The sequence below is a fragment of the Ursus americanus genome, chromosome 4, assembly GCF_024610735.1.
Source record: "Ursus americanus isolate L20-20 chromosome 4, mUrsAme1.1.p, whole genome shotgun sequence".
In the NCBI taxonomy this organism is placed as follows: Eukaryota; Metazoa; Chordata; class Mammalia; order Carnivora; family Ursidae; genus Ursus; species Ursus americanus.
The window spans coordinates 34,269,590-34,295,804 of NC_142130.1; the positions used below are offsets into that span (position 1 = coordinate 34,269,590).

The 26,215-nt window shown below is 48.9% G+C and overlaps 1 protein-coding gene across 1 annotated transcript in view; it reads left to right on the forward strand.

Moving 5' to 3' along the window:
- Nucleotides 1-5,710: 5,710 nt before the first annotated feature.
- The window catches only part of MYLK (myosin light chain kinase), a 199,906-nt gene continuing 179,401 nt past the window's right edge, over nucleotides 5,711-26,215 (forward strand). Inside the window, exon 1 of the mRNA XM_045812534.2 lies at nucleotides 5,711-5,842. The gene's annotated coding sequence lies outside the window, so the exon portion shown is untranslated. The remainder of the gene's footprint in view (nucleotides 5,843-26,215) is intronic.

Consider the following 26,215-nt stretch of genomic DNA (forward strand, 5'->3'; position numbering starts at 1 on the left):
CATGATATTTCTGTTTCAAAATTTGCCAGAAAAAAAGATAGAATAATGGTTGATTTTTGTCTAATACCTCATGAAGTTTTGGGGGGTAGTCTAAGCATAATTGTTGAGAACAAGTTAATTAAATAGATGTAAATAAAATAGGTTTGTAGGTAAACTTCTTAAAAAGTTTTAATTTAAATTCCAGTTAGTTACCATACAGTGTAATACTAGTTTCAGATATACAATATAGTGATTCAACAGTGCCATACAGCACTTGGGGCTCATCACAACAAGTGCCCTCCTTAATCCCCATCACCCATCTGGCCCCCTACCTCCCCTCTGATAACCATCAGTTTGGTCTCTATAGTTAAGAGTCTGTTTCTTGAAATATCTTATATTTACCTCTATTTAAATCATTTCTAGAGATCTTAGCTTATCTAGATCTTAGTGCTGTTCAGTACATTCATTCTGCTTTAAGAGCGTCTTTTAATAGTTTTTTGTAGTGCCAGTCTGCTGGTAATGAATTCTTTCGAGCTTATTTGTTTTTAAACATTGCTATTTCTCCTTCATCTTTGAGAGAGATTTTCATGGGTGTAACATTCTGGGTTGACAGTTTTTTTCTTTCAGTACTTTTAAGATGCTATTTTATTATTTTCTGGTTGCATCATTTCAGATGAGAAATGTGCTTTAATACTAGTCTTTCTTAGCCTGCATGTAGTGTTTCCCCCTCATCCTCTGTCTGCCTTTGAGATTTTCTTTTTGTCTTTGATTTTCAGCAATTTGAATATGATGTGTCTAGGTGTATTTGATTGTTTTTGTTTGTTTTGTCTTTATACCACTTGGAATCTCTGAGCTTATTGTATCTGTGGTATGATATATTTTATTATTTTTCGGTAATTCTTGACCATTATTTCTTCAAATATTTCTTCTGCGCCATCGTCTATTTCTTTCCTTTCTAGGATTCCAATTACACATATGTTAGACCATTTCATAGTATCCCATAGCTCTTAGATGCTTTGTCTCCTCCTGCCCCCCCCCCTGCCCCCCACCACACACACAACACACTCTTTTGATCTTTGTGTTCTGTTTTGGGTCATTTCTGTTGACCTATCTTCAAGATCACTGATCTTGTTTCTTCAGTTGGGTTAAGTCTGCCAATGAGCCTATTGAGTTGTTCTTCATCCACAGGAACAAAAAGTAGATTGGTCACTGCCTAGGGCTTGGGGGATTATGGACAGTGACTATGAGTGGGTACAGGGTTTCTTTTTGGGGTGATGTTCTAAAGTACATTGAGGTGTTGGCTGCACAACTCTGTGACCATACTAAAAAGCCATTGAATTGTACACTTTTTTAAAAAAGATTTTATTTATTTATTTATTTGATGGAGAGAGAGCTAGAGAGCACAAACGGGGAGTGGCAGAGGGAGAGGAAGAAGCAGGCTCCCCACTGAGCAGGGAGGCCAATGCAGGGCTCAATCCCAGGGCCCTGGGATCATGACCTGAGCCAAAGGCAGACACCTAACCGACTGAGCAACCCAGGCACCCCTGAATCATACACTTTAACTGGGTGAATTATATGGTACGTGAATTATATCTCAATAAAGCTGTTATTAAAAAGAAACCTTCATGCTTTAGGTTTAAGGGCTACATTGATAAAAATCCAACAGGAATCAGGGAGGGACAAGACATCTTACTGATGGTGAAAGACAGAACAAAAGGTAATTCTGAAGGAAATGTTACTATAACTCAAACTGGTAGAAGGATAGAGATTATATTATTTTATTCTGTGTTCTATATTTGATTCTAAGTGTTAAAAACTGACTCTATTAAATGTTCTTATCAAGTTCCTGTCTTTATCCTTTTATGCATTTTCTTAATTCCTAGAGATAAAATGTGATTTATGGTTATTAGTCTTACCGATAAAAATGTTCCAAGTCCTCTCATTGCTTTGAGTTCTCTCCAGGGTTCAACCTCCCCTCCACTGTGTATTCCAAGATGCCTAACGCACTAGGTGGTGTTGTTATCTGGTAGTGTCACTCTTGGACTTTAGTGACCTAAGAGTTTACATGTCATCTTCTTCTGTTATAAAATTTGCGGAGAGTTCTCCAAGCTGAAAATTTCAGGGCAGTCTCCCTATAGGGGCTTTGCCAAGAAATCCACAAGAATCACATGATGGCCTAGCAGATGTTCCTTCTCTGCATTGAACACATGTGCCCCCAGGGGTGTTGTATGTTTCCAGGAGCTCAGAAGTCTTCTCAGTGGTTCTTATTTATCCAACACATATTAATTTTAAAAAAGCAAAGTATAGAGTAGTGTGTATAACATGCTATTATTTGTTTTTAAGAAAAAGTGGGGATAAGAATGTATGTGTATTGGGGCACCTGGGTGGCTCAGGTACTTGAACATCTGACTCTTGATTTGGGCTCAGGTCATGATGTCAGGGTTGTGAGATCCAGCCCTGTGTTGGAGCCTACTTAAGATTCTTTCTCTCCTTCTCCCTCTACGCCTTCCCCTGACTCTCTCTCTCTTTCTCCTTCCCTCCCTCTCAAAAAAAAAAAAAAAATATATATATATATATATATATATATTTCTGTAATATACTCCTAGAAGACATCGATGGCCTGGCTGACTCTGAGCTTAGCACCAAGGAGAAGGGGCAGGGTACAAGACCTTTCACTCCACACCTTTTTGTATCTTTTGAGTTTTAAACCATATAATTACATTGGCTATTCAAGGAGGAATACAAGTTAAAGTAAAAACAGAATCCTTCTAGGGTGATTCATCAACCTTGATACTTAGGCTGGCCCGGGATAATTTACTCTTTTCCTTCATTTCTCCTCACTTAGGTCTTCCTTCTTCATGCCCTCCGTGTCTGGTCATTTGCCTGCAACAGACATGTTGCAACATGCCCTCCTTCTCAGAGTGTAATAGAAATGCTTCACGGAGATGAGGTAGCATTTCTAAACTATCTGTCGTGACTGATAGCCATTTTCAGTCCCGAACTTTCTAGACCGGAGGTTCTCAAACTTGAGCCTGCATCAGATTCACCTGGAGGACTTACTAAAACACTGGTTGCTGGGTCCCACCCTCAGAGTTTCTGATTCAGCAAGTCTGGGGTGTTCCTAACAAATTCCCAGGTGATGCTAGTTGGAGACCATACTTTGAGAACCAGTGCTCTGGACTAAAATAGTTTCTCCTGTGACGTGTTGTCTGGTTTTGGTGTCCCTGCTGTGTCCTCATTTAGACATATGAAGAAATAAAAAACAGGAGAGGTTTGTCCCTTTCCAGAGGTGTGCCTAGAGCTCACCAGTGTCCAGCTGTCTGTCTAGCCAAAGTGCCTGTCAGGCTCTAGCCCCTATAAGGTGATATGCATGTCACCCTCAGCAGGACTGACATATCAGAAGCCTGCTCCCCCTTTCATCTGGACTCTCCAGAGCAGCCATTGCTGTCCGCTCCCTGTGAAGACTTAATTGGTGTTTAAGAACAGGTTTTACAAGAGTCATGCTAATTTCAGATTCGCCTTCCAGTGCTTCTCAATAGAGGCATTATTAACATTTTAGATGAGACAGTTCTTTATAATGAGAATTGTGTTTCATGTGGGATAGTCAGCATCCTTTCCCCCTTTCCCTGTCCTTGGTCATTATAGCAGTCCATAATCCCACCGCACGTCCCAGTGCCCCCGCCGGCAGCCTTCCGCTCTCCACTTTCCCCGCAGGATGGGTGAGAGCAGCCCTGCTTTCCCCTGAAAAACACCGTGTCTCGTATTCAGTTATCAGACCCCTTACCAAGCCACATTGCCTTAGCGTCCTGCAAAAATCCTCAGTCACGTTTGAATATTTTCCTTGCTTTCATTAAATGTTGATATTAAAAAGTGACCGAATCCTGAATATTTCTTTTTGAAAACCCTGTGAGTGTAACTGCCCATCATGCCGTTCCGTCCGCTCTCTGTAGGGAAATGCACCCGAGGCCCCTGTTTCCTGATGAAGTGGCTTTGCACCGTCGTCTGTCAAGGAGAATTATATGACCCATTCTGTTTCCCTCCCCCCCCTTTTTTTTGGTCATGAGTGTCAGGGAACTCAGGGATAAATGTAATGCTTGATAGGGTTGCAAAATTAGTGTAGAAAACCATTTTGGATATATTATCAGCTTTTATACAGTTTTAACTTTTAAATAATCAGTAGCTTCATTTTGCATTTTCTTGTGAGTGACTTCGGTTCCTTTTAGAAGTCGTCCCTGGTACAGGACGAGTTGTGAAGGATTATAGCCAAGAGTGGCCCAGTCAGCTCTGCCAAAGTGTCCCACAGTGGAGCAGCCAGGCTCCTGTGGACATGCGACAGGTCGTGGGCCTGAGGCACAGCAGGAGCGGCAGGCGAGGGGGCCTGTCTTGCTGGCAGCAGGGGAAAAGGTCCCTGGTGGGGATGAGGTGCCGGTGCGGTGCGTGCTCCGGCTGGAAGTGGAGGAAGGGTCAAGGAGCAAAGAGCCTCAGGTATCCCGGAGCCCTCAGCGAGATGGGAGACTCACTGAGGTGAGTGGCAGCGGAGGGACTGAGCTTGCTAGGTCAGGAAAAGTGCTGCCTGGACTGACTGGCTTAGCCCACGAGAGGCGCAGAAACCATTACTTTTGGAACACCATCCTGATTTGGCTCCCACTGGGTTCTGTGGCCAGACAGATCTCCAGGAGCAACTGGGTGCGGATGGGGCTGTCACTCTGGGATCAGCTTTCTGCCGAAGCTCCCTGTCCAGCTGGACAAGAACATCTGTGTGTGGGACTGCGGCACAGTGGGGATTCCACCCCATCCCACTACTCCTCCGAGGGCCCAGTTACTCCCATTTCTTCTGCAAAATATTTCTCAAAGTGTCCGGGGACCACCACGCTGGACCGAGGGTGCCCATCATCCAGATCTCCTATGTGAGTGAGGGGTGTATCGGGACTTTTCAGTCTACAAGTCTCTGTGTTGAAATTCCACGGTGAGAGCTTGATTCCCTTTGGGTTTACAAAGTATCCTTTACAAATCAATATACCTCTGGGAAGGTAGCAAATAATTTGCCCATTTGAGAGAAAGGATTTAGCACTTTAACCATATGAGATGTACTGCTGGAGAAAAACAGAAGCTTCTGAGGGGAGGAGATGGGATGCAGTTTACGAACCTTTGCAGGCTGAGGGGTGGGCCCTGTGGGCGGCCCAGGTGTGGGTTCCGGGGGAGCAAGGGAGCGGGCTGAGCCCTGGACAGCATGGCGGAGTCACCCATTTCTGAGAACGGTCCTTTCCCAGCTAGGGGTGCTTTCTCCCTGTCCTGTCAGCTCCTCCTTACCCTGGCTGTGTCCCCGAAGCCCGGCCCCTGATTGCCCAGGTGCCAGCTCCCTCCAGAGGGCCCGACAGCCACTACCTGCTCTGTGGCCTTCCTCCCGCACCCCGGCCAGGGGCTCTCCCCCGACCCTGTGACCTCACCGCAGTTCCACCCTCAGTCCTTCGGCATCAGTGGCAGAAGGCAGTGGCGGAAGGCAGCGGCTCGTTCTTGTTCTCCTGGTGACTATTGTTCCTGAACTCTAAACTCATAACCCCCCCCCACGGTAATAAAATCACCCATTGTCCTTGGGACGTTTCCACACAGCCTCTCTGAGTGATGTGCTCCTCCCAGCCGCTCCCGCTGCCTTGTGCACGTCTGCCCTGACTTGGCTTTCCTTTCCTCCTTCGCACCAGGCACCGGCCAGGTGGCTCCCAGTGGCCTCCCCTGCTACAGTCCAGAACAACTTCAGGAGCTTCCTGGTCAGGGGCTCCCGGAGCCCACAGGGAGCCAGACCTCCAGGACCTCCTCCCTCGTGCTCGCGGCCCAGTTGCCACAACAAACAGCAGAAGAGACGTTGGTGAGTGGGCGGGGTTCAAACTGTGCTGTTGACCGTCCCTCCTCAGCCCACCCTGAGGAGATGGCCGAGAGGGGAACTGGGTGGCCAGGAGAGACGAGTGCCCACAAGGTGGGATGATACCTGGCCAGGTGCCCAGACAGATGGGAGTGAGGTCAGCATGCTTTAGCATTATCTGTTGACCTTGGCTTAGCTGTTCAGAATTCCAGAACTAGTGAAGTCGGTGGGAACTGTCATTGAGCCAGCCAGGAGACAAGATTCAGTATCTGCTGGGTGCCCTGGCCTCTGCTACAAACTGTTCACACTGCCAAACTGGTCCTCTATCCTTCCAGACTGTCCCCAAACTTCTTACTCCTGCTGCTCCAGGAGGCTGCTCTGGTTAACTGCATTGGGTTTTGATTTTCCTTTTGCGTCTCTGGTTCCTTGCAAGCAGCCATCCCTAGGGCTGGAGCACAGGTCAAATTCTATGTTAATTGTGGGACTGAGCTATTCCAGGTCCTGACCAAGAGCCCCCACTGGCCCTGCTTCACAGATCTGGTCATCATCACTCTGCTCAGTGAGAAATCCCATTGAGAGTAGGTGTAGATTGAGTTTGCCTCGAAAAGATGGTGCCTTCTGTGGGTGGCTTTACTGTGGTCGATATTCTCAATAATATTTCAAAAGTCTGGATGATCTTTTGGGATTTCCTGTGTGAAATTTGGGGGTGGGGGTCCATTGCTTTCTGTAGCTTTTGCTAGTGAGCAAGATGGGTTTCCTTCTGCCACCCTGTACCCTCTCCTTAGGGTCTCGTGATTATGGCACTGCAGGGGTCCTCGGCCAGCATCAGCCTGGGAGCAGTCTGTTCACTCTCACTGTGAAGAAGACTGATGGGGTCCCAGCCAATTCAGTGAAGCTGAGAAAGTGAGAAGGAGAAATGGGAAAGAGGAATTAGTGAGAAGAAGCATAGCCTGTGATCTTACAACACTGATTATTTCCCCCATGGTTTTAAGGCTGTTTTGAAGTATGGTGCCATCGCTGAAGTGGGAGAATACCTTCTTAGACTACTTTGGCAGACAAAACTAAGTACGTGGGTTCTGTCCTTCTGTTAAAAAAAAAAATAGATCCTGTAATTTTAAAGGAACTTGTAAAAAGTGACTATGAGGTTGGACTCTAAAGTGGCGGATAAAAGGAGAAAACAGTGTCCAGTACTGCCTGAAAGAAAATACAGAGCGTGTGGCTGGGTTGGGGGGCATTATGTTAGGATTAAAGTGAACACTGTGTATGTATGAGCAGGGCTCCCTCGAGAGGCCAAGCCTTAAGGCACTCTGACATTGCGAAGCAGCAGACATGGGGGATCAAAGGACGGGAAAATTAATGCAGGGCCCTTTATTTTAAAGGCAGGGTTGCCTTGGCGAAAATCAGGTTGAAGGCAGAGCCCAGGTGCTGAGGAGTGGGCTGTGCGAGAGGCCCTGTCTGTGGAGTTTCCAATGTTACGCTCATGACAGAGAAATTTGCAAGGAGAGAAAGAGGACGGTCCAAGTTTCATTCTAAAAACTAGATCGAGGGGCGCCTGGGTGGCACAGCGGTTAAGCGTCTGCCTTCGGCTCAGGGTGTGATCCCGGTGTTATGGGATCGAGCCCCACATCGGGCTCCTCTGCTATGAGCCTGCTTCTTCCTCTGCCACTCCCGCTGCTTGTGTTCCCTCTCTCGCTGGCTGTCTCTATCTCTCTGTCAGATAAATAAATAAAATCTTTAAAAAAAAATAAAAAATAAATAAAAAAAATAAATAAAAACTAGATCGAACAGGCCTGCAGAAATCATCCTGCACTCCTTTCCCTGCACTGATGCGGCCGGGGGACCTGGGGAGCAGAGCTGCAGCGCCGTGCCTGGTCGGGCAGAGTCAGGCCGGAGCTCCACGCGCTGGTCCCCTGAAGTCTCTCAGGGGCCGCGCTCAGATCACTGAGGCACCTTCGGCAAGATACAAACGTTGCTTGATAGATTCTCAAAAGGGCAATAATGTTAGTTACATCCATACGTTTTTTTTTCAGAGACGCCTGTGGAAAAATCTCTTTTCTGAGTTCCATGCCCTTAATGAAGATGCTCTTTCTGCTTTTAACAGTTACTTTGAACAGTGAACTGTGGTGCCGTATCACATCAAATTACGTTTACAGAGGCTTCCTTGTGACTCTTCTTTCCTAATGAAAGCACATGTATTTTAGAAAGCTTTATGTTGCTTGATATATAACTTGTAATTAAGCATTGGGTTTGATCATATTTCTTTAAAAGTTGGGCATTAGGGACTTGATTAATATCATAACCATCCCTTATACTCTTGTTTCTATGAGAAATTTGGTCCCCTTCCCAAGAAAAGAACATAATCCATGTCAGTATGACTAGCGTTGATGTGATTCACGTATCAGACATGACATTTGTTCATTCATCATATAGTCCTTGAGTGATAGGGAGGCAAAGTCCTTGCTCTGGGGTAGTTTTACTTCTAGTGAGAGAGGAAGACAGTAATGTCTGGCATTTATTTATTTGTTTATTTATTTATCTATCTATCTATTTAAAAGATTTTATTTATTTGAGAGAGAGAGCAAGCACGAGAGAGGGGAAGCAGAAGGAAAGGGAGAAGCAGGGTCCCTGCTGCAGGACTGGATTCCAGTACCCTGGGATCATGACCTGAGCTGAAGGCAGACACCTAACCGACTGAGCCCCCCAGGCGTCCCTGTCTGGCATCGATTTTAAAGTGCAATGAAGAAAAGTAATGCAGGGTAAGGAGATTGAGGGATGAGGACAGAGGGTTATTTTACATAGGGTTGCCAAGTAGTCAGGAGGGCCTCTTTGTGGAGTGTGGTGTGAGCAGAGGACAGAATGAAGTGAGTGAGTGAGTTTCAAAATATGGGGGAGAAACTCCGTTCAAGGCAGAGAAACTGGCCTTTGCTAAGGCCTCAAGGCCTGAGTGAACTTGATGTGGCTGGAGGAGCCGCAGGCGGGCCAGCCAGCTCTGGAGAGGAGGGTGGGGCACAGCATGATGCAGGTTAGCTTGGAGCTATAGGCCGGGCTGGGTGAGGTAGGGCCTTACAGGCGGTGGGAGGGAGTTTGGACTTTAGTCCATGGGTAATGGGTGGTCACTGGAGGGCGCTGAGTGGGGGAGTGTCATGATCTAGCTGCTGAATGGAGAACCGACTGCAGGGAAGCAGTGTGGAAACGGGGACGTAGTTAGACTGCTGCAGGGGTCTAAGGACGTTATGCTGGTGGCTTGGATGGCTGATGGCACAGGGGTGGCAAGGCCTGATCAGAATGAAGATAGAACCAGTGGGAGTTGCTGATGGATTGGATGCAGAGAGACGGAGAGTGGGGGATGGCTCCTGGGCCTGAGTGTTCAGGTGCATGATGGAGCCTTTGGTCTGGGTGGGACATGCTGCAGGAGGAGCACGTTTGGCTGGAGAAAGTTGAGAGATCTTGTTCTATCTTGTAAGATAAACCAGTGGGGATGTGGAATAGGCAGTTGGATAGAAAATTCTGGAGGTTGGCAGAGAGGTTAGGACAGGAGATATGTTTGGGAATGTCTGGCCTCTCTGTGTGTTAAAACCATGGGACTAGAGTTGATCCCTGAAGAATGAGCAGGGCCATCACTTAGAGACCAGGAAGAGGGGATAGGAGGAAAGAGAGGAGAGGACAGCCCCTCCATCCAGAGAGAAGAGAGTCTCTCCACACGGAGGGGTGACTGACTGTGCGGGTACAGCCGAGAGCAGTGAATACACTATCAGGCTGGGAAGAGTGTCCTCTGGATGACTGCCTGGGTTCTTGTGTGCCTGTGGGCCTTGTCTTCCCCCCCTTAGACTGGGAACTCACCAACACCAGGGATAATTTCAACGTTCTGCTTGCACCTGCAGCCACTTAAAGCTGTGGCTGAACTGCCTACTGAGGGGCGCTTCCTTGTAGAAGCTGCTTGTGGAGTTGTTCATCGCGGGGACCATGGGGGCAGTGTGGATGAGGAAGGGGCAGGACCAGTCCCACTCTGGGCGAAGAGGCTACTGATGCGCCAACTCTGAGTAGAAGGAGTTGGGTAGCAAAGGAGAAGAGAGATGGAAGAAACAGAAGTGTTAGATTCCTGATATTAGGAACTATCCGCCCCTTAAATGTAGGCATAGAGCTCCGTCCTGAGGAAGGGGGCTACTGAAGAGTCAGAACGTCTTCGAATGGCCATTGATTGATGCAGCAGTTGGATTTTTTTACCTTCTGTCTCTGCAAAGTGTACATGGCCCTTGCTATGGCTTACGGGTGGAGGAGCCCCTCACGACTTCCAGTGGGACCTCTGTCTGAGGAGGAATTCCGTGGTGATGCTCTGGGGTAGTTATGGCCTCTTCTCTTGACTAGGTTTCATTGATCTGTATCTGTGAGGGGTAACTGGGCCTGAAAGCCTGGCCATCTCTGACCGGGGGTAGAGTCTGTGCTGGAACAGCCTAGAAGATCCCTAAGGGCTGGACACACTAGCAGTTAATCTGCATAGGGAGAAAGTTGAGCTTTCTGGCCATCAGGAGTCCGGGACATAGCAAAACCAGAGGACCCATAGGAATAGTTTGTGGTTAGGGCCTGTGAGAGCTTTGAAGAGATGGGATGCCATCTTGAGGAGACAGGAACAGAAGCTGAGAGCCCTTGACAACGTAAAGGAGACCCTGTTTGTGGGCTCAGGGTAGACCCGTGGCCCTGCAGAGTTTAAGCTGCTAATAAGCCTGCAAGCCAAGGGTCCATCCCCTGGAGTTATCCTGGGAACCTAATTACTCAATTTTTCTAGGCGTTCCTGGTCATGGGGCCTGATAAAGCCCAAGCGTGCTGCTAAAATTATATTAAGATAAAAACTCTCCATGTTCATTTAATATCCATTAAAACCATCACAGATTAATTATTTTTCAAAAGAAAGAAAACTATGCCACAGTTCTGTGACTAACTTACGACCAGATGTTGTCATCTTGGGACATCCTGTCATGCTTAAAAATATTGTTAAGAAGTCTTTAGACAGTAAAATCTAAAAATAAAACCCCCCAAATTAAAAAGAGGAATAAGGGAAAAGCATTGTAATTCAAGAGATTTATTTGTTTATTTTTGAAGAGAATACTGAGTTGTAACTTAATACCAGATTCTGAGACCTAGGCATACCCAGTTTTGTAGTGGAGAGGGAGGGTAATTACAAAATGCAAGAAAGTACCCAAGGGAGGAGCTTATAAAAATCACTGGTAGCTTATGGGGTGCCTAGGTGGTGCAGTCGTTTAAGCGCCCGACTCCTGTTTTCGGCTCAGGTCATGATCTCAGGGTTGTGGGATGGAGCCCCACCTTGGGCTCTGTGCTCAGCACGGAGTCTGCTTGAGATTCTCTCTCCCTCTCCCCCTCCCCCCACTCTCATATAGCCAGTGGGTATCTACAAGCTGGAAAGCATGAATCCTTGATCTAACAAGTGGTCTGGGAGCAGGGGTAGAGATCACATCCCATTAATTCATGGTGTCCGAGGAAGCTCTGGAACCACTGACAGCTTCCATATCTACCAGCCTCCCACTAAGCTGCCTGGGGTGAGTTGAAATTGTATTTCATAACCTTATCCTCGACTGTGTTCTTTTCTTATTGCCTGAGGTGAGTCTGGAGCACGTTCGTGGCCGTGTCTCCACCTCCTCACCACGTTCACACAGCTGCCTGTTCAGACCTCGGCTTGCTCTGCTTGCAGCTGTAGCAGCTCGAGGCCAGATTTCCCAGGAGGACGTCAGTGGTGTTCTTACCTCTCCTTCTGAACTACGCCAGCTGGCATCCCACTGACCTTCAGCCGTGCCGTGTCCCTCAGGCCAAGCACCCCCACCTTTTGGGGGGTGAGGTGGTTACTATGAGAGGCCCACCGAGTGCTCTCAGTGGAGGGTGAGGAGAGAGTGACAGGCGACCCAGGATGCTTTCTTCAGTCCTTGGGTTCATGCCAGGGGAGTCCTGGTGAAACTAGTGTGTGCCCTGAGGATATGGAAGGATTTGGAAACCATGCCTAGTCAGAATAGTGGAAGGACCTGGCGTATTCTCTGCAGAAGGATAAAGGATAAATGGTGACATCTTCAAATATTTGTAGATGTGTCTTAGAGCAGACTGGAGTTTAATCTATGTGACCCCAAGGGGCAGAATGGGGTCAGTTAGGGGGAGGCCTATCACAGCTCAGCCCATGGTAGGAAGGGCTGCTTGTGAGTGTGGGAACTTCTTCTCGCAGGATTTTCCGGGAGGTTGCCTTTTGGGATGTCCTGGCTAGGATCTGTCGGTGGCCCTTGTTAGGCACCTCTGTTTCTATTCTCAACAGGAGCTAAGTGGTAGAGGAGGAGGTTTCTAATGAGCTGTTCTAGACCTTTCCTAAGAAAGCAGACCCTACTAAACACAGTGATGTGAACTCCCTCCCCTGCCATCTCTTCCTGTCCCCTCTCTGAGAATTCTGTACTGTCAGACATGCCCAGAGGGGATTCGTGCATGGATGAAGCTATGTCCTAACTGGGGAATCCGTCTACCCTCAGGGGCTGGAGGAGTCTGGCTCAGCTGCAAGCCTGCTCTGTTTCATGGAGGGATCTTGGCTCAGTCCTGCCTCTAACTCTGATGGGTTTGGTTCCATCCCTCTCCCAGCCTGTAATCGCCAGCCTCCTGGCATGGCCAGGCCCTAGCAAGTGTCCACACCAGGCCCACTGTTGCCCAGTTTGGGACAGAACAGGATTCCTATCCTGGGTGGGAAGTTGAATTAGAAGATCTCTGTGGTCTCTTCACTATCTCTGTGGTTCTGTGATTCACCGTTTCCTTGTCAATAGCCCGAGCTTTTAAAAGCAAGTGGGAATAAGCATTTGGATGCAGTGCTGCTCTGTAAGGACCTGGCTGTGACCCCATGGTCACTGCCTTGTCTTGGGCCACTTTAGTCCTGAGTGGAAGAGGTCTGGTCCGGCTGCAGGTCCAGGGAGGAATTCGGGAAGATGGTGAGGAGTGAGTGGTGGAAACTGGTTTAATGGCATCTGTTCCACTCAGCCAGAAATGTCTTCTTCTGGAAGCTAAGGACTTCCTCAGTCTGGTCTCAATTAGCCTGTGTATATCTTTAAAATAATTACATTTTCATCAAAGCATTTTAGAGAGTGATGTTTAGCCCAGTGTAAAGGGCACAATCAGGTCTGATCCTGAAATAATGTGTCTGCTACCCCAGATGTCAGGAGTCACTAAAAATACACTCATAAATCGGAGGAATTCTTGGTTTATTGGACCCATCTCCTGTCTCTCTTAACCTCCTTCCAGAAAGTGAGAGGGTGAAGAAGTGAGCCAGAAATCTTTAATGATCCAGTCTGCTGACATTATTTTATCTGCAGCACTGATACTAAATCTCTCTAGCATTCCACTGCAGTCGCAGAGCTGAGAGCAAGCTCTGCCAACATGGGTCTTTGTCTTGCTGCTGGTCGTGGCCAACATTCTGTTTTCTACCCTGCCCCGCCCTCCCTCAGTCTTCTTAAATTCCACAGCTTTCTGTGGCACCGGAAATTATCTGTGTGGAATGTCCATAGTTTAGGAAAGTCCCTGAACTGTGTATCCGAGTTCTGCTTCCCCCAACTCATCTCAGCCATTTGTGATCAGGTTTTGGCATGCGCCCACCATGGGAGAGACCTGGGTCTGGCAGGAGCATTTTCTCATGTTTCTATTATTGACATAAATGAAATTTTATCAGTTCCTATCATGGACATCCATGGGGAAGGAAGAGAAAGTCTGGCTAGTTCTTTTTTTCCCCCATCCTTCATACACAAATTTAATTTTCCCTGTTATAGCCTTGACTTTTCTGGCCAGTCAGATGCATCTTGGACTTCATTTTGGTTCTGTGGGCTGTGACCTTATCACCTGACGTAAGGTAAACATGATCAGCTGGCTTGCTTAGCCCCCAGAGGATGCTACCGTCACCACTACAACTAGGTCGCGTTTCTGGAGGGCTTCTGGCGACACTTGCTGAGGCCTTGAGTCCTCACAGCTTCTTGAGGCAGGTACCATTACCATCCTCTCCATTTCGTAAGTGAGGATCCAGAAATGAAAGAATTTGCTGAAGGTCCTGCAGCAGAGCCGGGATTAGAAGGCAGGTGGTTGGCTGACTTCACACCCCCTCCATTCTGCCGGCCCTCTGCTGTGCACGCAACCAATGTCCCACTAACCCTCCAGGAAGTGTTCCTGTCTTTCTAAAGGCCGGTCCTCAGCAATTGTTTCATGAGAACTGACTGTGCAGGAAGGACACTCTGCCATGGAGATACAGATATATACCAACCTGAGATCCCCGCCCCCTAGACACCGTGGCTGCAGAGACAAAGCCTGACAGTCGGAGCCAGAGCTCTGTCAGCCTACCCATGGTGCCACCACCACCTAGAAATGCCCAGGGGCACTCACCTGGGCCCATATTGCTTGTGGTGAGCCCCCACGGAGTTTCCCTATCCAGAGCCAGCGTTGTGTCTGGACCAGCCCTGGTGGTTCTTATTATCATTGCAGGACACACCTCAGCAACAGACATCAGAGAACTTAGAAAAGACAAGGTTTATTACTTACTTACCTCCTGGAGGGTACAGGGCATGACGGGGGCCACACAGCAAGGTCATGGGTAGAGAGAGAGCTGGCCTGGGCTTCTGCTTTTCTTAGGGCCAAAGGTGGGGACTTAGGGCTTCACAGGTTCACTCTTTATTGGTGGATTTAAAACAGAAGAGCAGGAATTAAGGTGCAGGAAGGGAAAAGCAAGTGGTCAAAGGGCCAGTTGTGTAAGTCAACCACAGCTCTCTAAAAGCAGAACCTCATGGGTGGGGCAACTTGGCTCTTCCTCTGGTCCTGTAGCTGGCCGTGTGACTGTTCGAGACGGGTCTCTTTGAGGTGGATGCTGAGCCTTCAGAAGCTTCACGTCAGGCACTTACAGGACAGTCAGAAGAGCTGACTGTCTGGGTGCTTTCATGAAGGGTGCCTTCGTCGTGTTCACCGCTGTCTCCAGGGTCTGTAGTCACCCCTGGCAGGTAGCGAACTCTCAAAAAGTATGTGCTGAATGAACGAACTGCCAATGAAACAGAGCCATGGACATTTTTACAAATAAATGAGAGAATATGTTCACGACCACAAAATATGAAGGGCATGAACTGAAGATTGAAGGACGGTCTGTTAGACTACGCACACTGAGTGTATGAAAAACCACGCGTCCTCCTCAGTTTTGTATTTTGTCACAGATTTGTGGGAACTTGCTCCTGGATAGGTGCTCGTGAGCCCATGTCCTAGACCCTGCTGGCAAGGCCCCCGAGCAGTAGGGACTCTTAGATTAGAGCAGGACTTAGCTCCATGGAAAAGACGACCGTGGCACTCCAGGGCTGCCCCACTGGCAACATTATATAGGAGAGGGCAGAAGGCCTTGATGCTGTGCTCGATAACAACAGTTTTGAACTTCGTGACTCCTCTGAGTTGGATCCTTGCCTGTCTTGCTCAACACCTGCCTCACTTCCCAAACCTTGCCTGACTTGGTTGGGTATCTAAGTGCACATCCCTCCAAACTGTGCAGGGATCCCTGGGCCTGGCTCCTGCCTGAGCTGTGGCACCAGATCAAGGAGCTCAAGCTCGAACTGGAGCTGAGGAAGGAGAGAAGAATATTTGGGGGGCCATGAGTCAGCCCAGGCAGCAGGCTGACATGAATCAAGAGGACCCAGATTCAAGAGCCAATTTCATGCACTTTGACTCAGTAATTGAAATTCTCAAAATATATCTTGGGGAAATAATCTAGAATGAAGGAAAAGTTACGCTCATGAAACTGTGACTTGTGATGTCATCTGTTTTCGTGAAATTGGAAGCAACCTAAATGATAAACAACAGGGGCGTGATTGAGTAAATTATGGTTCATCCACTTGGCAGAATATTGCACAGTCATTAAAAATGAGACTTATAAAGTGTGTTCCATAACCAGGAAAAAGTCTGTGGCTTGGCCTGAAGAAAAGCACGAACATGAAGGCAGTGATAACACATAAATACAATTTTGTTTTGAAAGGTACCTACATAGGGGGCGCCTGGGTGGCTCAGATGGTTAAGCGTCTGCCTTCGGCTCAGGTCGTGAGCCCAGGCTTCTTGCTCCTCAGGGAGTCTGCTTCTCCCTCTGCTCCTCCCCACAGCTCATGCTCTCTCACTCTCTTGCTCATGTGCACTCTCTCTCTCTCAAATAAATAAATAAAATCTTTAAAAAAAAGAAGAAAGAAAAAAAGCTACCTACATAGAAACAGACTGGAAAAATGTATATAGAAAATAATGGTGTTTGTGTCAGGAAAAAAGTCATCTGTAAGTCTGTCCACAACCAGACTTTAAGCAGATGCTGCTTATGATAGAAGAGGCTGGAATACGGGGCCCAGAATGAGTTCAAAGTTCATGCAGAGAGTCAGCAGTCAAGGCACTGTCTGGAAAGGAGGGAGGACACCTATAAGAACATGTCCAACATGACCCAGTGTGTGACTAACATAACCGTTTCCTGGACTGAGGGCAGGTGAAGCATGGATAGGGTGAACGTGGCCAGGGAAGACGTCTGTGAAGTCACATCTCACATGTAGACTAGGGAGGCCGTGGAAATACGAGAGCCATACGTCCATCCTGGTTCTCCTGGATAGTCCCAACACGTTAATAACATCCCTTGTTTTTGTCAAAAGAGACTTGATTTGGATAACGTGTCACATGGTCACCCTAGGTGTTGAAAGGGAAGAAGAAGGCCACTCTAGGTTGATGATAATTGCTCTGCTGGTCACCTCGAGGACTGAAAAGTAAGTGAATTAAGATTCCCTGCGGCCGAGGTAGGCCCAGCCTGATGGAGAAGTGGCCCAGGTGTGACATTTGAATATAGCTCTGCTTCCTGTTTAGTTGAAGGATGATCGGGGTGGTTATTTCCAAGCTGCCCCAGCCTGTCGCTGGAATTAGGTATTTTACTCTGACCAGGAGCTTCTCCTTCCTTGCATCCTTCTTCGCCTATCCCACAAATCTGGCTCATGACCATTGCAATTTTCAATGAGCAGAAGCAGTACAAGTAGATAGTTTGCCAGCAGAGCCTTCCTTTGCTTGTATATGTGGGAGCATTTCTCCCTAGAGAAATGCTTGACTTTTAATAGAAACGCTCATGTATGGCTAGTGCAGAGGTAAGTTCAGATGGCAGGAGACGATAACGTCAAGAAGACCAGGGCTTGGCCTGGAGTGGGTGCGCTGTGTGCCTCTTGGTGTCCACCCTCTGTTCTGTTGGCTGTGTCAGGGCAGCTTATGGGGAACCCCATGGCTTCGCAGAGCACCACACTGACCATCTGTGATTCAGCCTGGGAGCCACGTCTAGGTTCAGGTTGCAAGAAAAATGGGGTGGGCTTGTGGAGGAGGCGTCTTTCCCTGTGCCCACGGGAGAACAGCTCTGACCCTGAGTGCCCCAAGATGCCTGCCTGGACATCGTGGGACTGGGGCAGAAGAGGCACAGAACCTTCTTTCAGCAGCATCACCTCGCAGACGGTCTCAGCTCAGAGACATTTTGTACATGAACAGACAGATAAATGACTTAGGAATTGCCTCTGTGAAGAGGTATCTAGACCTTCTGTGCCTTTGGTCCTGCTGTTTGGTAGAGGGATACAGTGATAAGTGTGGGGACAAGCTCTCTTTGACTTTTCTTGGACTTAAGCAAGAAGTTACCTTTTAGCACCTGGATACTATTTTAACTCTTCGGTTAAGACATAAGGGAAAAGAAAAGCATGGCCTCACTTAAGAGAGAGAGCTCTGCTTTGGAGGCCAGGCTGTGCATACTTGACAGGAACCTTCAGAGGTCAGTCGAAAGATGACACCTGAGCAAGCAGGTGCTCATTGCAAATCCCAGCTTCCCAGAGTGGTCTGGTGGGAGAACCTGGCCTTTTCATGGGGGAGAAAGTACCATTGTGAAGGCTTCAACTGAAACCAATGTCCACAAGACACTTTCCCTCATGGCGCTTTATCTATGCCACAGGGAGCAGGTGCCATCGGTAGTGAGGTTCCCTTCTTCACTTGAGCCTGGAAATCAAGAGGGACAAGGCCACTAGAGAAATGGGACCCAGTCCTGGCTGACAGGCGTGAGGCAGAGCAGAGTTGATACAAGCGTTCTTCAGTATCATGTCCCACATCTCCCCGCATCAGAGCCTGGGCTCTGGCAAGTCCCAGGGACTGCTTTCTCCAAGAAAAGTGTCATCTTGGGTAATGCTAAAACACCAAACCAAGAGCCAAAACTGATTCTCTGCATTAACCATTAATGTTAAAAGCTCCAGATGACAGCATTTCATTAAATGTTATAAAACTGTTAGCAATGGAGCTTAGTAATTAGAAGTGCATTGTTAATACATCTACTTGGTATGGATAAGCACACGGGGAGCTCTGTTTTGGGCCTAACCAACCATATCTAGAGAGGCCTAGCTGGTTGGCCGCTGTGCCCACTGGATAGAAGCTTACCTAAATTGCCTAGAAGGAAATGTTCTCACGACTAGAATGGCCATTTGCAGTGATGGCAGACAGCATACAGAGTCCTGTGCCAGTCGTGTTCCTGTGGGGAAGAGAACGTTTCACACCCAGTAGATGCTGGGGCCGTGTTGCCTTCTCGGCTGATGCTGGGAAATAAAGTGCTGCTTTTGTGTTGGCAGAGTGACCCACACAGGGTGGAAAATTGTTGGGTTCGGGAGTGGAAAACCATGGAGGGTTTAGGGCCTGTGAATGTTCTCCACTAGCTGTTTTGTTTCCAACCCCATGTTCCTGGCCCCTGTGGTTCTTCTGGTTTTTTGCTAATCCAGCCTCTCCAATAGGATTCCAAGTCCCTGGTCCTCCAGCTCTGTGCTCTCCCAGCTATTCCTTGGTGGTGGTGGTGGCCCATTGATCTTCCTTCTCTGGTGGCTGATGGGGCCTCCTGTGGGGAAGGACTTTCCCCCTGCATGTGAATGTCCCCATTTCTGAGACAGGGTTGGGAGGAACAGATGCTTTCTCCTCCTCACTGAGAGCCAGTTGAGTTGACACCTCTGAGCAGGGATATCTCCAGGTCAGTCACAGTTTGCTATGTTCCGCGTACCCACTGCCAGTCCAAACCTGAGATGGAGGTTCAGAGAGGCCCAGGCTCAGGAAACACCAGCTCCAGACCCAAAGGACACCCCATCCACCTGTGGTGCTCAGGGACTGCGGATTGAACCCTTCACCCAGAGAGTGGCCACTCCAGTGGGGAAGGGAAGGCAGGGCAGGGGTGGGGAGGACAGTCAGGGGTGTGGGAGGGAGATCATGGGAGCAAATGGAGGCCACTGGCAGAGTGAGGTCAGAAGGAAGGGGTGTGTCCTCACTCTTCCTACAGCACTATGTCATCGTATGGGGAGGATGTGGTGTCTAGCTCGCTCTGTGTAACCTCTCACTTCATTTATGCCCGTAGTCATCATCGTAGGTGCTCAGAAACACACAGTGGTGGGTATGTGGACAGACTGTGCGTTTTGACCCTAAGCCGGAGTTCTTCTCTGCTGGGAGCACAAACTTGATGAACCTGGCTTGACTGGCCCAGATGATCAGCGTGTGGCCCCTGATAACGTAAATGTTCTAAGGAGTCAAGAGGGGGTTGCATCGCGTCCTCTTGCCTTTGTCCAGCCGTGGACTAAGCTTTTTGTAGGCAAACATCCGGGGCCTGAGAAGTTGGGATCTGGAAGAAGATTCTTATGGATGTGACCACAGGAATGAATGAACTTCTGGAATTTCCTCGCTGAGAGGGGTGTGCATGCTTGCGGCTGTGGCTTTTGGCTACCGGGTATACGTTCTGCTTCCTGGTGTACAAGACTTACCTAATTACTAGCAGACTAACTCATCACTTCAGAACAGAAGTGACTGGCGATTGTCACACAAGTTCCCTCAGCACGTTCTTCCAGGCCCCCAAGGAGAGAGGTTAAGGGTAGCTTGTCTGAGCTGCTGTCTGCAGACCAAAGTGTGTGAGGGCCCCACAGGTGTGTGGGCTCCCAGAGGCAGACAGGACGTGCACATCAGATTAGAAGTTACGTACATCGGTATATACAGATAACATACATCCAGGAGAGGTGCTAGAGGTCTTCCAACCCCTGAGAGGTTGGGACACTTTCCCAGGGGCCACTGTTAAGAGATCCTGTGCCTGAAATCTGGTGGCTCTAGCTTGAAGCCAGCCCTTCTCTCTGGGCCTCAGTTTTCTTTTCTTTTCTTTTTTTTTAAGATTTTATTTATTTATTCGACAGAGATAGAGACAGCCAGCGAGAGAGGGAACACAAGCAGGGGGAGTGGGAGAGGAAGAAGCAGGCTCATAGCGGAGGAGCCTGATGTGGGGCTTGATCCCAGAACGCTGGGATCACGCCCTGAGCCGAAGGCAGATGCTTAACTGCTGTGCCACCCAGGCGCCCCTGGGCCTCAGTTTTCTTATCTATAGACTGAGAAGATCAGCAAATGTCCCCTTGTGTCTGTGGCTGTGAGTAATCTAGTGGCAGAGCCAGGACAAGACACCAGGACCTTGGACTCCAACCTCCTCCCAGATCCTCCCCGTGGCATCTCTAACAGCGTGACACTGTTACCAAGGGTCTGAACCTTGGAGCCAGCGACCCGGGTTTAAAGCCAGCTGATAAGAAGTGGCTGTTATTGTTAGTTCTGCGACCTTGGGTGCATTGCTCAACTTCTGCGTCTTCTCTTCAAAATGAAAATAATTCCGGTCTTTACAGCTGCCTTGAAAATGGCAGTTAACTAGGTAAAACCCTCACTGCAGTAGCTGGCCCCCAGCAAGCATTCAATAGGTGGGTTATCTCTGTTTGTAACAGGAGATGCTGGGCACCACGGTCACCGCATTTGTCTGGACCTGAGGCTCCCTTTCTGGGAAACAGGAGGGTCGGATTGGACCCCTGCTTCTCCGACTTTGCCATTCCCAAGGGAAGTGGAGAAAGAACATGTGCTCAGGGAGAGGGGCTTGGAGCGTAGCCTGAGGCAGCTTGTGGCAAGCATGGCATTTCTTTTTTTTTTTTTTTTTTAAGATTTTATTTATTTATTTGACAGAGATAGAGACAGCCAGCGAGAGAGGGAACACAAGCAGGGGGAGTGGGAGAGGAAGAAGCAGGCTCATAACGGAGGAGCCTGATGTGGGACTCGATCCCAGAACGCTGGGATCACGCCCTGAGCTGAAGGCAGATGCTTAACCACTGTGCCACCCAGGCGCCCCAAGCATGGCATTTCTTTGAAGTCCTACATTGATTTGTAAGTCTACTTATAGTCGTTGTTTTATACAATAATGTGAATACATTGGGTGTTTTTTTTTTAAGATTTTATTTATTTATTTGAGAGAGCGCGTGCACACGTGCCCGTGAGCAAGAGCATGAGCAGTAGGGAGGGAGGGGCACATGGGGAGGGGGAGGGGGAGAATCCCAAGCAGACGCCCCACTGAGCGAAGAGCCCTGACTGTGGGGCTTGATCCCACGACGCTGAGATCATGACCTGAGCCGAAACCAGGAGTCGGACCTTTAACCAACTGAAACACCCAGGTGCCACAGAATGCATTGGTTTTAATATAAAACCCTTCCCCCAGTCTCTGAGTATAGTTGATGTTCTGGGATGAGATGGCCTCAGGTGTCCCCAAAGGGCACACAGAGGTGCCCCTGTGGGGTTGGAGGTGCGATTGCATCATTTCTCAGACCCCTCCCAGCTCCGACATCCCAGGTTCCTACAGTAAGTGGTACCCAAGAACCCTGAAGGACCCTCGGAGGGCATGCTCCCCTGTGCCCCTGCCCCCAGTGGTAGGTAGGGGTGGAAGCAGCAGAAGGGAGGGAGAAGATGCAGCCCCTGCAAATGAAGGACAAAGAAGGCTGGAGGAGCAGGGCTGTGTCTGAGCCTGACTGTTGGCCTGTGGGCTGATAAACCTGGCTGGGTTGGGTTGGCAGCCCTCCATCACTCCAGGTAAGTTCCAGGAAACACTAAGCCATTGTTTCTCCTCTACAGCTGGAAGCTGTCCTGGGATGGGCCCTCATATCATGGGAGGGCGGGCGAGGGCAAGGGGTGAACTGCATGTGGCAACATAGGACTTGTCACACTGCCAGGGCGTCCTCCTGGCAGTTCTGATGAAGCACCCAAGGCCGCGGTCTGGGGTTGTGCCCAGCCAATGGGAGGAGAGTGGAGGAGAGCCTGGAGAAGAGCCCCAGGCTTCGGGGAAGAACACAGGTTTCTGGCCTGTGAATGGGAAGGGAGAGCATCCGTGTGTGTGGTGGGGGTCGGGGTCGGGAGGCAGACCTGCAGATGCTGGTCCGGGCCCTGCATAGATTTGCTGGTGATTGGCCGTACACAGGGACTCTCTCTCAGGCATGAGGGATTGAAATGAAGTCACCCATTTATTTGGGACAAATATAAGGGGCTTTCCCTGGGCAAGGGATTGACTGCTTTAGTCAAATTTGTACCCATCAGATAGCATTCCAATAAATCTCAGAGAATATCACCAAGGTGTTGCTTTGGAAATTTCCTGTTGGGCATGGTATTTATTGTGATAATAAGATTTAACATATCTTGATGAATTCTTCCCGAGCATGTTTCCAAATGGAGCTAGGATTTGGAGTTAAGAAGGGTTGGATTCCACTTCTGCTTTATTAGCTCTATGACCTCAGACACGTCACTTGGTCTTGGAGCCTCAGATTTCCCGTCAAGAAGTGCGGTTATAACATACCTCAATATATGGTGAAGTTGAGGTGAGATCTGGATTAGGAAAGCATTTTGTAAGTTGTCGGTAGCTTAATGTTAATTTTAAACAAAAGCCCTTTTGGCAGCATTAGCGAAGAGCATTGCTATCCTCTACGCCCTCCACAACCCAGCCTCAATCAGTTTAAAGACCGTAACTCTCTAAACTTCTCTTAACTCAAACCGTCCTTTGTAACTCAAAAACATCCCTTTTTCAGATGAGTTTCGTTTGTCTTAGACATGCATTATCATCTCCCTACTTCTAATTCAGCTGTCTACTGCAGGGCTCACCTGCCTCGATGGCCCTGGGCCATGCCACACAAACCTCAGAGATCCCTGCACCCGTCTATGAGGGTACATTGGTTCACTCTGGGCCCCAGTTTCTTCACCTGTAAAATAAGAGGAAAGGGGGTTGGAATTTAGGGCCCCTTCCAGCCCTCACGTTCTGTGATCCAGAATTTGGGAGGGTGAGAGCAGTGCATATTGTCTAGCCAGTGACAAGTAACTGATAAACACAAGTGAACATTCGAACGTGAATTAGTAATCCACTCTTTGCAATAGGGCAATGTTTGCAGCAGTATTAAAATAAATTGGAACACCTAAGTGAAATGTGATACCTCTTATTCTTCATAATAATTGACTTTTATCAATTGATAATGATCAATTATTTGATAATCATCAAATATTTATATTTGAAGGAGGGATTGTGTGCCAGGCATTGTTAGAAGTTACTTTGCATGTTACAGTTACAATGTATTGGGTATTCCAAGTATTTACTCTGTGTTAGATGCTTGAAGTGGCTTCTAATTTCCACAGAGCCCCACAAAACAGATTTACAGACAGGGAAATTGAGGTTTAGAGAGATTAAGTAAGTCACCCAGGTCATTCAGCTACTAAGTGCCAGAGGCAGGTTCAAGTCCAGCCATTTTTGTCTGACGACAAAGCCTGTGATGGGACCCCTCACTGAAGGCCATTGGCTGGCAGTCATCCCCTAGCTTGCTCTTAAATTGCCAGTTTGTTGTTACTCTTGTCCTGGGACTGGCGGTTACTCCAGCTGTGTTTTTGATACAGTTCTGGGCTTGACCCTAGCGGAGGAATTGGTCCTTTCTCTCTAGCTGAGGCAGCTGGCCTGAAAACGGCATGGGGAAAACCCGACTGGCTTTAGCACCCTCCCTCCTCCGGCACGTTGGAGACACCCAGCCTTGGCTCCCTCCTCATTCTGCTTCTCTCGCACCTGCCCTCTCGTCTCAGTGCTAGTCAAGGGTGGAAGGAACACTAGAAATCGTAACAGTTTGCCAGGCCTTGGCTTCAGCCAGAGGAGACAATTGTGTTGGTGGGAGTAATTAGAAACCAGCTGCAAACTTGAATTTCAAATCGGGGCCCAGGGAGCTGACACATCAGGTTGGCCCGTGCCTCATTTTCCTCTGCTGTGTCACAAGGGAGAGGATTTGCAAGAGAATGTCCCCAGGCCTCTCAGGAAGCGAAGCTTGAGGGAAGCACGCACATGCTAGAGCCAGATGGGCGATAGCCCTGCCTTGGGCCCCAGGAGGTCCAGAAGGGGCTGTGGATGGAGTCTTCAAACTGCCTTGGTTCTCGTCAGCGCTTCTCATCTCTGCAGCCTCTCCTGTCGGCAGGGCTTCCTGCTGCCCCACTCCTTGGAAGTCACTGTTCCAGCCCAGGGCCTGAGGCTCTCACATGGAAAGGCAGGACTCCCACAAAGGGGTCCTCCTCGTTCTGTCTCCTCAGACCTCGGAGTTTCTCTCCAATCAGGCTGATGCTGGTCCAACCACAGAGTTATTTTCCCGGGAGAAATGGCCAGGGGATGCTGACATCTCCCCTAAACTGTGTGCAGAGTCTCAGGGGCCACGTTCAGCAGCCACACCTGGGCGAGCTCTGTTCATCCTTCGTGTCCATCTGGGTTCTTAGAATCTAAGTCCTCTAGGCCTGTCCCTTCAGATCATTGCCACACTCCAGCTCGCTGCAGAAAGCGGAGAGGGTAGCGCGTGCTTTAGGCAGACTCAGAAAGAAGGGATGGGACATGCCAGTCGGAGCTAGAGAAGCTGCTCAGAGCCCCCTCTGGGGCAGGGAGTGGTTAGCAGCGTCATGATGCCCACTTCCTTTCTGGGCCTTCTTTTCCAGAGCTTTCCTGGAAGAAGAGCAGGAGAGGAGGGGCAGGCAGACTCATGGCACAGAGTGGTGGCCTTTACTCCTCCCTCTGCTTTCTAGATCTTCTTCCTTCAACCCTCTGTCACTAAGCTACTAAATGTTGTTTGGACTGGGGTGGGAGGCGGGGGAAGAATCAAGTAGTGGAAAGAAAAGGAGTATGTTCCGTTTACTTTATGAGTGAATGATACTCCCCCAACACTCTCCGCATTAATTTTGCTGTTAGTATTTGCCATTCTAAGAGATTCAGTGAGGTCAGTCACATTGAGTACAGCAGGAGTACTCCTGACACGTAGTATGTGCTCACTAAATCGTAGCTATTAGTGGTTCTCGCTTTTTCTCCTACTTTTCCTGGGGTTTCCCCTCAGTGTTTTCAGCCCCAGTTTCTCTCTGGACAGACTCATCGAATCAGAGGCTCAACTTGGGAGCTGGCCAGCGGCTGCAAAGCTGGAATAATCACGTAGTGCCCCTGCTTAGCACTGGCCCCGTCTTTGTCCTCATGCAGATGCTGGCGTCTTGCAGGTGTGCCTTGATGACAGGTGTGCCTGCCTGATTCGGCCGCCCAGCCTGTGCAGCCCTGCGTGGTGGACTGGGAACAGAAGCTTCTTTCCTCCTCTCCTGGTGTCCTGTGTCATGTTCCTGCTCTGGGCTTGGCTCCCTCTGCTGAACCTTTTCCTCTTGCCCAGGTGTCCCATGGAGAGCTGGCGGGAGTCCTAGAGACACAGGTGCACTAGGGCAGGAAGTGGCTCCAGAGAGGCCCATCAGGCCACACAGAGAGAGGAGCATAGGGAGAGAAGGGCAGTGATTTCTTAAGGTCACACAGCTGGTCAGGGTGCAGCCACACAGAGCACCAGAGTCGCTGACTGTCTCTCGGATGCCATTTTACCTCCAGTGATGGCTCCCAGTTTCTCCAGTGGTCCTGTCTGTGGCCAAGGCTGCTTCTACTCTCTGAGCTTCTGAAAGAGATCTTAAAACAACAGCAGTGATGTTAACTACAGCAGCTGCTGTGGATTGAGCACGTACTCTCTGCCAGAGACTGGGCTGGGCTGCTCTTCATACACATTGCCGACCCTCGAGGCAACCTCATAGGGAGCGGGGTATTTGCGGGAGCCCCGTTTTACAGATAAGTAAACTAAGACTTTCAGAGGTTTTCACCGTCCTCGGGCCACACAGTTTAGCGGTGGAGAACGCAGCATCTGACTGTCGAGTGGTCTGTTCCCCTCCGTGGGGCATCCTGGGGATGGGAGCCGTCAGCGCAGTACTTATTCCCCGAGGCGATTTTCTGGGCTCCCACGGCCTGAGGATGGTGGGGGCTACCCCTACATGAGTATCCCAGTGCTCATCTCCTGGGGTTTAAAAAACTCGGCGCAGTTGGTGTGACTTAACAGAATGGAGGGAGGAGGCATGGTGTTTGAGAAGGGGGCGGTTGGATCAACACACTGGTGATCCCAGATTTACTTCTGTGGCGGTAACACCTGATAACAAAATGAGCATTAGGATTGTTGGCTAATTGTG